The following is a 12402-nucleotide window of genomic DNA, read 5'->3' on the forward strand; positions in this document are numbered from 1 at the left end:
GAAACCAATTCTGGTTATCGCTTCTCGGCCTTTTGGCTAAGATCAAGTGTAGTATCTGTTCTTATCAGTTTAATATCTGATACGTCCCCTATCTGGGGACCATATATTAAATGGATTTTTAGAACAGGGAGATGGAAAAAGAGCTTGCTCTGTCCACTCCACGCATTGACCTGGTATTGCAGTATCTCCAGGACCGGTGCACCCCTTCTTTAATGCAGTTTCTAAAATCAGAAAGAATTGAATTCAATGTTTTTTGTTCATTTTGCTTGTTTGTCGGATTTTGGGATGGACTCTTTGGCTCTGCTTTTCTTCTCCTCATTGGATTTTTCATGTTCAAAGTTGCAGAAGCCAGATTACAAGCTCATTTTGGTTCAACTTCAGCAACTGTGCATTGCATTGCCATGTAATGTGATGCAATGCTATCTTTCTAGCTCTCCCTTTCTACTTCCTTTTGGATAAACAGACATATTAGGCAAGCATTTTGGAGCTTTCACCTAAATAACTACAGGTGGTGAGATAAGCTGCACAATATAATTGACCTTTCAGTATATTGTTGCACACACACCATCTATTTAGCAAATGCCCTTGTTATCAACAGCAGCCTTTTAAACTCACCCGAGCTAACAGGTATGTGCGCTGGTTACACTGCTGCGCTTAAAATTTCTTTTTTGGTTTGCTACAATGCCTTTTCTGAAACGTTGTCTCCTTCTGCTGGAACACTGACTTCTTTCATTTAATGCCTGCAGACTATAAAAGAGAACCCAACCCAAAAAGTTTGGTTGATTAGTCTGTGGCATTCTGTTAAACTGTTGCTTATGGCGGTCTCTGTGAGCTTCTCAGCGACATTCAGCCAGCCAGGTATCCTGCCTGCAGTAGATGGAATGTGGCAATGGAACGCTGGCTGCACGTGTCATAATAGGCTCTGAGCCTTTATATACCTGTGCACAGCAGCAGCCACCTTCAGTCTGCTGCTGGACAGCCAGCAGCAGCAGCAGCAGCAGGAGAGGTATGTAATCAGGAGCCCTCCTGCTAAGGGTAGACAGCTGCTCGTTCCACCCCACCCCCCGCCTTAATTGGTTCTCCTCCCTTCCAACGGTGTTGAGGCGGGTGGGAACAGCAGGGGGTGAAGGTGCTGTGTTTAAAGAGGTGGAGTTATGCAGATCTAAAACGCGTGGATTGCAGCAGCAGCAAGCCGAAAAGTGCAGGCATGTAAGGGATCTAGAGGTTGACAACATGTCTTCTTAACGGGAGTCCAGGAGCTCATCTCCACAAATGGACTTTTTAGGATCCTTGGGTGGCTCCGTAGTTTGAAACCAATTCTGGTTATCGCTTCTCGGCCTTTTGGCTAAGATCAAGTGTAGTATCTGTTCTTATCAGTTTAATATCTGATACGTCCCCTATCTGGGGACCATATATTAAATGGATTTTTAGAACAGGGAGATGGAAAAAGAGCTTGCTCTGTCCACTCCACGCATTGACCTGGTATTGCAGTATCTCCAGGACCGGTGCACCCCTTCTTTAATGCAGTTTCTAAAATCAGAAAGAATTGAATTCAATGTTTTTTGTTCATTTTGCTTGTTTGTCGGATTTTGGGATGGACTCTTTGGCTCTGCTTTTCTTCTCCTCATTGGATTTTTCATGTTCAAAGTTGCAGAAGCCAGATTACAAGCTCATTTTGGTTCAACTTCAGCAACTGTGCATTGCATTGCCATGTAATGTGATGCAATGCTATCTTTCTAGCTCTCCCTTTCTACTTCCTTTTGGATAAACAGACATATTAGGCAAGCATTTTGGAGCTTTCACCTAAATAACTACAGGTGGTGAGATAAGCTGCACAATATAATTGACCTTTCAGTATATTGTTGCACACACACCATCTATTTAGCAAATGCCCTTGTTATCAACAGCAGCCTTTTAAACTCACCCGAGCTAACAGGTATGTGCGCTGGTTACACTGCTGCGCTTAAAATTTCTTTTTTGGTTTGCTACAATGCCTTTTCTGAAACGTTGTCTCCTTCTGCTGGAACACTGACTTCTTTCATTTAATGCCTGCAGACTATAAAAGAGAACCCAACCCAAAAAGTTTGGTTGATTAGTCTGTGGCATTCTGTTAAACTGTTGCTTATGGCGGTCTCTGTGAGCTTCTCAGCGACATTCAGCCAGCCAGGTATCCTGCCTGCAGTAGATGGAATGTGGCAATGGAACGCTGGCTGCGCGTGTCATAATAGGCTCTGAGCCTTTATATACCTGTGCACAGCAGCAGCCACCTTCAGTCTGCTGCTGGACAGCCAGCAGCAGCAGCAGCAGCAGGAGAGGTATGTAATCAGGAGCCCTCCTGCTAAGGGTAGACAGCTGCTCGTTCCACCCCACCCCCCGCCTTAATTGGTTCTCCTCCCTTCCAACGGTGTTGAGGCGGGTGGGAACAGCAGGGGGTGAAGGTGCTGTGTTTAAAGAGGTGGAGTTATGCAGATCTAAAACGCGTGGATTGCAGCAGCAGCAAGCCGAAAAGTGCAGGCATGTAAGGGATCTAGAGGTTGACAACATGTCTTCTTAACGGGAGTCCAGGAGCTCATCTCCACAAATGGACTTTTTAGGATCCTTGGGTGGCTCCGTAGTTTGAAACCAATTCTGGTTATCGCTTCTCGGCCTTTTGGCTAAGATCAAGTGTAGTATCTGTTCATATCAGTTTAATATCTGATACGTCCCCTATCTGGGGACCATATATTAAATGGATTTTTAGAACAGGGAGATGGAAAAAGAGCTTGCTCTGTCCACTCCACGCATTGACCTGGTATTGCAGTATCTCCAGGACCGGTGCACCCCTTCTTTAATGCAGTTTCTAAAATCAGAAAGAATTGAATTCAATGTTTTTTGTTCATTTTGCTTGTTTGTCGGATTTTGGGATGGACTCTTTGGCTCTGCTTTTCTTCTCCTCATTGGATTTTTCATGTTCAAAGTTGCAGAAGCCAGATTACAAGCTCATTTTGGTTCAACTTCAGCAACTGTGCATTGCATTGCCATGTAATGTGATGCAATGCTATCTTTCTAGCTCTCCCTTTCTACTTCCTTTTGGATAAACAGACATATTAGGCAAGCATTTTGGAGCTTTCACCTAAATAACTACAGGTGGTGAGATAAGCTGCACAATATAATTGACCTTTCAGTATATTGTTGCACACACACCATCTATTTAGCAAATGCCCTTGTTATCAACAGCAGCCTTTTAAACTCACCCGAGCTAACAGGTATGTGCGCTGGTTACACTGCTGCGCTTAAAATTTCTTTTTTGGTTTGCTACAATGCCTTTTCTGAAACGTTGTCTCCTTCTGCTGGAACACTGACTTCTTTCATTTAATGCCTGCAGACTATAAAAGAGAACCCAACCCAAAAAGTTTGGTTGATTAGTCTGTGGCATTCTGTTAAACTGTTGCTTATGGCGGTCTCTGTGAGCTTCTCAGCGACATTCAGCCAGCCAGGTATCCTGCCTGCAGTAGATGGAATGTGGCAATGGAACGCTGGCTGCGCGTGTCATAATAGGCTCTGAGCCTTTATATACCTGTGCACAGCAGCAGCCACCTTCAGTCTGCTGCTGGACAGCCAGCAGCAGCAGCAGCAGCAGGAGAGGTATGTAATCAGGAGCCCTCCTGCTAAGGGTAGACAGCTGCTCGTTCCACCCCACCCCCCGCCTTAATTGGTTCTCCTCCCTTCCAACGGTGTTGAGGCGGGTGGGAACAGCAGGGGGTGAAGGTGCTGTGTTTAAAGAGGTGGAGTTATGCAGATCTAAAACGCGTGGATTGCAGCAGCAGCAAGCCGAAAAGTGCAGGCATGTAAGGGATCTAGAGGTTGACAACATGTCTTCTTAACGGGAGTCCAGGAGCTCATCTCCACAAATGGACTTTTTAGGATCCTTGGGTGGCTCCGTAGTTTGAAACCAATTCTGGTTATCGCTTCTCGGCCTTTTGGCTAAGATCAAGTGTAGTATCTGTTCTTATCAGTTTAATATCTGATACGTCCCCTATCTGGGGACCATATATTAAATGGATTTTTAGAACAGGGAGATGGAAAAAGAGCTTGCTCTGTCCACTCCACGCATTGACCTGGTATTGCAGTATCTCCAGGACCGGTGCACCCCTTCTTTAATGCAGTTTCTAAAATCAGAAAGAATTGAATTCAATGTTTTTTGTTCATTTTGCTTGTTTGTCGGATTTTGGGATGGACTCTTTGGCTCTGCTTTTCTTCTCCTCATTGGATTTTTCATGTTCAAAGTTGCAGAAGCCAGATTACAAGCTCATTTTGGTTCAACTTCAGCAACTGTGCATTGCATTGCCATGTAATGTGATGCAATGCTATCTTTCTAGCTCTCCCTTTCTACTTCCTTTTGGATAAACAGACATATTAGGCAAGCATTTTGGAGCTTTCACCTAAATAACTACAGGTGGTGAGATAAGCTGCACAATATAATTGACCTTTCAGTATATTGTTGCACACACACCATCTATTTAGCAAATGCCCTTGTTATCAACAGCAGCCTTTTAAACTCACCCGAGCTAACAGGTATGTGCGCTGGTTACACTGCTGCGCTTAAAATTTCTTTTTTGGTTTGCTACAATGCCTTTTCTGAAACGTTGTCTCCTTCTGCTGGAACACTGACTTCTTTCATTTAATGCCTGCAGACTATAAAAGAGAACCCAACCCAAAAAGTTTGGTTGATTAGTCTGTGGCATTCTGTTAAACTGTTGCTTATGGCGGTCTCTGTGAGCTTCTCAGCGACATTCAGCCAGCCAGGTATCCTGCCTGCAGTAGATGGAATGTGGCAATGGAACGCTGGCTGCGCGTGTCATAATAGGCTCTGAGCCTTTATATACCTGTGCACAGCAGCAGCCACCTTCAGTCTGCTGCTGGACAGCCAGCAGCAGCAGCAGCAGCAGGAGAGGTATGTAATCAGGAGCCCTCCTGCTAAGGGTAGACAGCTGCTCGTTCCACCCCACCCCCCGCCTTAATTGGTTCTCCTCCCTTCCAACGGTGTTGAGGCGGGTGGGAACAGCAGGGGGTGAAGGTGCTGTGTTTAAAGAGGTGGAGTTATGCAGATCTAAAACGCGTGGATTGCAGCAGCAGCAAGCCGAAAAGTGCAGGCATGTAAGGGATCTAGAGGTTGACAACATGTCTTCTTAACGGGAGTCCAGGAGCTCATCTCCACAAATGGACTTTTTAGGATCCTTGGGTGGCTCCGTAGTTTGAAACCAATTCTGGTTATCGCTTCTCGGCCTTTTGGCTAAGATCAAGTGTAGTATCTGTTCTTATCAGTTTAATATCTGATACGTCCCCTATCTGGGGACCATATATTAAATGGATTTTTAGAACAGGGAGATGGAAAAAGAGCTTGCTCTGTCCACTCCACGCATTGACCTGGTATTGCAGTATCTCCAGGACCGGTGCACCCCTTCTTTAATGCAGTTTCTAAAATCAGAAAGAATTGAATTCAATGTTTTTTGTTCATTTTGCTTGTTTGTCGGATTTTGGGATGGACTCTTTGGCTCTGCTTTTCTTCTCCTCATTGGATTTTTCATGTTCAAAGTTGCAGAAGCCAGATTACAAGCTCATTTTGGTTCAACTTCAGCAACTGTGCATTGCATTGCCATGTAATGTGATGCAATGCTATCTTTCTAGCTCTCCCTTTCTACTTCCTTTTGGATAAACAGACATATTAGGCAAGCATTTTGGAGCTTTCACCTAAATAACTACAGGTGGTGAGATAAGCTGCACAATATAATTGACCTTTCAGTATATTGTTGCACACACACCATCTATTTAGCAAATGCCCTTGTTATCAACAGCAGCCTTTTAAACTCACCCGAGCTAACAGGTATGTGCGCTGGTTACACTGCTGCGCTTAAAATTTCTTTTTTGGTTTGCTACAATGCCTTTTCTGAAACGTTGTCTCCTTCTGCTGGAACACTGACTTCTTTCATTTAATGCCTGCAGACTATAAAAGAGAACCCAACCCAAAAAGTTTGGTTGATTAGTCTGTGGCATTCTGTTAAACTGTTGCTTATGGCGGTCTCTGTGAGCTTCTCAGCGACATTCAGCCAGCCAGGTATCCTGCCTGCAGTAGATGGAATGTGGCAATGGAACGCTGGCTGCGCGTGTCATAATAGGCTCTGAGCCTTTATATACCTGTGCACAGCAGCAGCCACCTTCAGTCTGCTGCTGGACAGCCAGCAGCAGCAGCAGCAGCAGGAGAGGTATGTAATCAGGAGCCCTCCTGCTAAGGGTAGACAGCTGCTCGTTCCACCCCACCCCCCGCCTTAATTGGTTCTCCTCCCTTCCAACGGTGTTGAGGCGGGTGGGAACAGCAGGGGGTGAAGGTGCTGTGTTTAAAGAGGTGGAGTTATGCAGATCTAAAACGCGTGGATTGCAGCAGCAGCAAGCCGAAAAGTGCAGGCATGTAAGGGATCTAGAGGTTGACAACATGTCTTCTTAACGGGAGTCCAGGAGCTCATCTCCACAAATGGACTTTTTAGGATCCTTGGGTGGCTCCGTAGTTTGAAACCAATTCTGGTTATCGCTTCTCGGCCTTTTGGCTAAGATCAAGTGTAGTATCTGTTCTTATCAGTTTAATATCTGATACGTCCCCTATCTGGGGACCATATATTAAATGGATTTTTAGAACAGGGAGATGGAAAAAGAGCTTGCTCTGTCCACTCCACGCATTGACCTGGTATTGCAGTATCTCCAGGACCGGTGCACCCCTTCTTTAATGCAGTTTCTAAAATCAGAAAGAATTGAATTCAATGTTTTTTGTTCATTTTGCTTGTTTGTCGGATTTTGGGATGGACTCTTTGGCTCTGCTTTTCTTCTCCTCATTGGATTTTTCATGTTCAAAGTTGCAGAAGCCAGATTACAAGCTCATTTTGGTTCAACTTCAGCAACTGTGCATTGCATTGCCATGTAATGTGATGCAATGCTATCTTTCTAGCTCTCCCTTTCTACTTCCTTTTGGATAAACAGACATATTAGGCAAGCATTTTGGAGCTTTCACCTAAATAACTACAGGTGGTGAGATAAGCTGCACAATATAATTGACCTTTCAGTATATTGTTGCACACACACCATCTATTTAGCAAATGCCCTTGTTATCAACAGCAGCCTTTTAAACTCACCCGAGCTAACAGGTATGTGCGCTGGTTACACTGCTGCGCTTAAAATTTCTTTTTTGGTTTGCTACAATGCCTTTTCTGAAACGTTGTCTCCTTCTGCTGGAACACTGACTTCTTTCATTTAATGCCTGCAGACTATAAAAGAGAACCCAACCCAAAAAGTTTGGTTGATTAGTCTGTGGCATTCTGTTAAACTGTTGCTTATGGCGGTCTCTGTGAGCTTCTCAGCGACATTCAGCCAGCCAGGTATCCTGCCTGCAGTAGATGGAATGTGGCAATGGAACGCTGGCTGCGCGTGTCATAATAGGCTCTGAGCCTTTATATACCTGTGCACAGCAGCAGCCACCTTCAGTCTGCTGCTGGACAGCCAGCAGCAGCAGCAGCAGCAGGAGAGGTATGTAATCAGGAGCCCTCCTGCTAAGGGTAGACAGCTGCTCGTTCCACCCCACCCCCCGCCTTAATTGGTTCTCCTCCCTTCCAACGGTGTTGAGGCGGGTGGGAACAGCAGGGGGTGAAGGTGCTGTGTTTAAAGAGGTGGAGTTATGCAGATCTAAAACGCGTGGATTGCAGCAGCAGCAAGCCGAAAAGTGCAGGCATGTAAGGGATCTAGAGGTTGACAACATGTCTTCTTAACGGGAGTCCAGGAGCTCATCTCCACAAATGGACTTTTTAGGATCCTTGGGTGGCTCCGTAGTTTGAAACCAATTCTGGTTATCGCTTCTCGGCCTTTTGGCTAAGATCAAGTGTAGTATCTGTTCTTATCAGTTTAATATCTGATACGTCCCCTATCTGGGGACCATATATTAAATGGATTTTTAGAACAGGGAGATGGAAAAAGAGCTTGCTCTGTCCACTCCACGCATTGACCTGGTATTGCAGTATCTCCAGGACCGGTGCACCCCTTCTTTAATGCAGTTTCTAAAATCAGAAAGAATTGAATTCAATGTTTTTTGTTCATTTTGCTTGTTTGTCGGATTTTGGGATGGACTCTTTGGCTCTGCTTTTCTTCTCCTCATTGGATTTTTCATGTTCAAAGTTGCAGAAGCCAGATTACAAGCTCATTTTGGTTCAACTTCAGCAACTGTGCATTGCATTGCCATGTAATGTGATGCAATGCTATCTTTCTAGCTCTCCCTTTCTACTTCCTTTTGGATAAACAGACATATTAGGCAAGCATTTTGGAGCTTTCACCTAAATAACTACAGGTGGTGAGATAAGCTGCACAATATAATTGACCTTTCAGTATATTGTTGCACACACACCATCTATTTAGCAAATGCCCTTGTTATCAACAGCAGCCTTTTAAACTCACCCGAGCTAACAGGTATGTGCGCTGGTTACACTGCTGCGCTTAAAATTTCTTTTTTGGTTTGCTACAATGCCTTTTCTGAAACGTTGTCTCCTTCTGCTGGAACACTGACTTCTTTCATTTAATGCCTGCAGACTATAAAAGAGAACCCAACCCAAAAAGTTTGGTTGATTAGTCTGTGGCATTCTGTTAAACTGTTGCTTATGGCGGTCTCTGTGAGCTTCTCAGCGACATTCAGCCAGCCAGGTATCCTGCCTGCAGTAGATGGAATGTGGCAATGGAACGCTGGCTGCGCGTGTCATAATAGGCTCTGAGCCTTTATATACCTGTGCACAGCAGCAGCCACCTTCAGTCTGCTGCTGGACAGCCAGCAGCAGCAGCAGCAGCAGGAGAGGTATGTAATCAGGAGCCCTCCTGCTAAGGGTAGACAGCTGCTCGTTCCACCCCACCCCCCGCCTTAATTGGTTCTCCTCCCTTCCAACGGTGTTGAGGCGGGTGGGAACAGCAGGGGGTGAAGGTGCTGTGTTTAAAGAGGTGGAGTTATGCAGATCTAAAACGCGTGGATTGCAGCAGCAGCAAGCCGAAAAGTGCAGGCATGTAAGGGATCTAGAGGTTGACAACATGTCTTCTTAACGGGAGTCCAGGAGCTCATCTCCACAAATGGACTTTTTAGGATCCTTGGGTGGCTCCGTAGTTTGAAACCAATTCTGGTTATCGCTTCTCGGCCTTTTGGCTAAGATCAAGTGTAGTATCTGTTCTTATCAGTTTAATATCTGATACGTCCCCTATCTGGGGACCATATATTAAATGGATTTTTAGAACAGGGAGATGGAAAAAGAGCTTGCTCTGTCCACTCCACGCATTGACCTGGTATTGCAGTATCTCCAGGACCGGTGCACCCCTTCTTTAATGCAGTTTCTAAAATCAGAAAGAATTGAATTCAATGTTTTTTGTTCATTTTGCTTGTTTGTCGGATTTTGGGATGGACTCTTTGGCTCTGCTTTTCTTCTCCTCATTGGATTTTTCATGTTCAAAGTTGCAGAAGCCAGATTACAAGCTCATTTTGGTTCAACTTCAGCAACTGTGCATTGCATTGCCATGTAATGTGATGCAATGCTATCTTTCTAGCTCTCCCTTTCTACTTCCTTTTGGATAAACAGACATATTAGGCAAGCATTTTGGAGCTTTCACCTAAATAACTACAGGTGGTGAGATAAGCTGCACAATATAATTGACCTTTCAGTATATTGTTGCACACACACCATCTATTTAGCAAATGCCCTTGTTATCAACAGCAGCCTTTTAAACTCACCCGAGCTAACAGGTATGTGCGCTGGTTACACTGCTGCGCTTAAAATTTCTTTTTTGGTTTGCTACAATGCCTTTTCTGAAACGTTGTCTCCTTCTGCTGGAACACTGACTTCTTTCATTTAATGCCTGCAGACTATAAAAGAGAACCCAACCCAAAAAGTTTGGTTGATTAGTCTGTGGCATTCTGTTAAACTGTTGCTTATGGCGGTCTCTGTGAGCTTCTCAGCGACATTCAGCCAGCCAGGTATCCTGCCTGCAGTAGATGGAATGTGGCAATGGAACGCTGGCTGCGCGTGTCATAATAGGCTCTGAGCCTTTATATACCTGTGCACAGCAGCAGCCACCTTCAGTCTGCTGCTGGACAGCCAGCAGCAGCAGCAGCAGCAGGAGAGGTATGTAATCAGGAGCCCTCCTGCTAAGGGTAGACAGCTGCTCGTTCCACCCCACCCCCCGCCTTAATTGGTTCTCCTCCCTTCCAACGGTGTTGAGGCGGGTGGGAACAGCAGGGGGTGAAGGTGCTGTGTTTAAAGAGGTGGAGTTATGCAGATCTAAAACGCGTGGATTGCAGCAGCAGCAAGCCGAAAAGTGCAGGCATGTAAGGGATCTAGAGGTTGACAACATGTCTTCTTAACGGGAGTCCAGGAGCTCATCTCCACAAATGGACTTTTTAGGATCCTTGGGTGGCTCCGTAGTTTGAAACCAATTCTGGTTATCGCTTCTCGGCCTTTTGGCTAAGATCAAGTGTAGTATCTGTTCTTATCAGTTTAATATCTGATACGTCCCCTATCTGGGGACCATATATTAAATGGATTTTTAGAACAGGGAGATGGAAAAAGAGCTTGCTCTGTCCACTCCACGCATTGACCTGGTATTGCAGTATCTCCAGGACCGGTGCACCCCTTCTTTAATGCAGTTTCTAAAATCAGAAAGAATTGAATTCAATGTTTTTTGTTCATTTTGCTTGTTTGTCGGATTTTGGGATGGACTCTTTGGCTCTGCTTTTCTTCTCCTCATTGGATTTTTCATGTTCAAAGTTGCAGAAGCCAGATTACAAGCTCATTTTGGTTCAACTTCAGCAACTGTGCATTGCATTGCCATGTAATGTGATGCAATGCTATCTTTCTAGCTCTCCCTTTCTACTTCCTTTTGGATAAACAGACATATTAGGCAAGCATTTTGGAGCTTTCACCTAAATAACTACAGGTGGTGAGATAAGCTGCACAATATAATTGACCTTTCAGTATATTGTTGCACACACACCATCTATTTAGCAAATGCCCTTGTTATCAACAGCAGCCTTTTAAACTCACCCGAGCTAACAGGTATGTGCGCTGGTTACACTGCTGCGCTTAAAATTTCTTTTTTGGTTTGCTACAATGCCTTTTCTGAAACGTTGTCTCCTTCTGCTGGAACACTGACTTCTTTCATTTAATGCCTGCAGACTATAAAAGAGAACCCAACCCAAAAAGTTTGGTTGATTAGTCTGTGGCATTCTGTTAAACTGTTGCTTATGGCGGTCTCTGTGAGCTTCTCAGCGACATTCAGCCAGCCAGGTATCCTGCCTGCAGTAGATGGAATGTGGCAATGGAACGCTGGCTGCGCGTGTCATAATAGGCTCTGAGCCTTTATATACCTGTGCACAGCAGCAGCCACCTTCAGTCTGCTGCTGGACAGCCAGCAGCAGCAGCAGCAGCAGGAGAGGTATGTAATCAGGAGCCCTCCTGCTAAGGGTAGACAGCTGCTCGTTCCACCCCACCCCCCGCCTTAATTGGTTCTCCTCCCTTCCAACGGTGTTGAGGCGGGTGGGAACAGCAGGGGGTGAAGGTGCTGTGTTTAAAGAGGTGGAGTTATGCAGATCTAAAACGCGTGGATTGCAGCAGCAGCAAGCCGAAAAGTGCAGGCATGTAAGGGATCTAGAGGTTGACAACATGTCTTCTTAACGGGAGTCCAGGAGCTCATCTCCACAAATGGACTTTTTAGGATCCTTGGGTGGCTCCGTAGTTTGAAACCAATTCTGGTTATCGCTTCTCGGCCTTTTGGCTAAGATCAAGTGTAGTATCTGTTCTTATCAGTTTAATATCTGATACGTCCCCTATCTGGGGACCATATATTAAATGGATTTTTAGAACAGGGAGATGGAAAAAGAGCTTGCTCTGTCCACTCCACGCATTGACCTGGTATTGCAGTATCTCCAGGACCGGTGCACCCCTTCTTTAATGCAGTTTCTAAAATCAGAAAGAATTGAATTCAATGTTTTTTGTTCATTTTGCTTGTTTGTCGGATTTTGGGATGGACTCTTTGGCTCTGCTTTTCTTCTCCTCATTGGATTTTTCATGTTCAAAGTTGCAGAAGCCAGATTACAAGCTCATTTTGGTTCAACTTCAGCAACTGTGCATTGCATTGCCATGTAATGTGATGCAATGCTATCTTTCTAGCTCTCCCTTTCTACTTCCTTTTGGATAAACAGACATATTAGGCAAGCATTTTGGAGCTTTCACCTAAATAACTACAGGTGGTGAGATAAGCTGCACAATATAATTGACCTTTCAGTATATTGTTGCACACACACCATCTATTTAGCAAATGCCCTTGTTATCAACAGCAGCCTTTTAAACTCACCCGAGC

At 44.9% G+C, this 12402-nt stretch overlaps 10 non-coding genes across 10 annotated transcripts; all 10 read left to right on the forward strand.

Moving 5' to 3' along the window:
- Positions 1 to 16: 16 nt before the first annotated feature.
- On the forward strand, positions 17 to 207 carry LOC141244655 (U2 spliceosomal RNA). Its single transcript, XR_012308568.1, has one exon. It is a non-coding gene; the product is annotated as a U2 spliceosomal RNA (small nuclear RNA).
- Positions 208 to 1325: 1118 nt separating this feature from the next.
- Positions 1326 to 1516, forward strand: LOC141244656 (U2 spliceosomal RNA). The gene has a single exon (XR_012308569.1). It is a non-coding gene; the product is annotated as a U2 spliceosomal RNA (small nuclear RNA).
- Positions 1517 to 2634: 1118 nt separating this feature from the next.
- LOC141244634 (U2 spliceosomal RNA) lies at positions 2635 to 2825 on the forward strand. The gene has a single exon (XR_012308547.1). It is a non-coding gene; the product is annotated as a U2 spliceosomal RNA (small nuclear RNA).
- A 1118-nt stretch (positions 2826 to 3943) lies between these two features.
- LOC141244657 (U2 spliceosomal RNA) lies at positions 3944 to 4134 on the forward strand. Its single transcript, XR_012308570.1, has one exon. It is a non-coding gene; the product is annotated as a U2 spliceosomal RNA (small nuclear RNA).
- Positions 4135 to 5252: 1118 nt separating this feature from the next.
- On the forward strand, positions 5253 to 5443 carry LOC141244658 (U2 spliceosomal RNA). The gene has a single exon (XR_012308571.1). It is a non-coding gene; the product is annotated as a U2 spliceosomal RNA (small nuclear RNA).
- Positions 5444 to 6561: 1118 nt separating this feature from the next.
- LOC141244659 (U2 spliceosomal RNA) lies at positions 6562 to 6752 on the forward strand. The gene has a single exon (XR_012308572.1). It is a non-coding gene; the product is annotated as a U2 spliceosomal RNA (small nuclear RNA).
- A 1118-nt stretch (positions 6753 to 7870) lies between these two features.
- LOC141244661 (U2 spliceosomal RNA) lies at positions 7871 to 8061 on the forward strand. The gene has a single exon (XR_012308573.1). It is a non-coding gene; the product is annotated as a U2 spliceosomal RNA (small nuclear RNA).
- Positions 8062 to 9179: 1118 nt separating this feature from the next.
- LOC141244662 (U2 spliceosomal RNA) lies at positions 9180 to 9370 on the forward strand. The gene has a single exon (XR_012308574.1). It is a non-coding gene; the product is annotated as a U2 spliceosomal RNA (small nuclear RNA).
- A 1118-nt stretch (positions 9371 to 10488) lies between these two features.
- LOC141244663 (U2 spliceosomal RNA) lies at positions 10489 to 10679 on the forward strand. The gene has a single exon (XR_012308575.1). It is a non-coding gene; the product is annotated as a U2 spliceosomal RNA (small nuclear RNA).
- A 1118-nt stretch (positions 10680 to 11797) lies between these two features.
- On the forward strand, positions 11798 to 11988 carry LOC141244664 (U2 spliceosomal RNA). The gene has a single exon (XR_012308576.1). It is a non-coding gene; the product is annotated as a U2 spliceosomal RNA (small nuclear RNA).
- The last annotated feature ends 414 nt before the right edge of the window (positions 11989 to 12402 follow it).

This window comes from Phyllobates terribilis, unplaced genomic scaffold (genome assembly GCF_046119375.1).
Source record: "Phyllobates terribilis strain yellow unplaced genomic scaffold, ASM4611937v1 Scaffold_1598__1_contigs__length_248474, whole genome shotgun sequence".
In the NCBI taxonomy this organism is placed as follows: Eukaryota; Metazoa; Chordata; class Amphibia; order Anura; family Dendrobatidae; genus Phyllobates; species Phyllobates terribilis.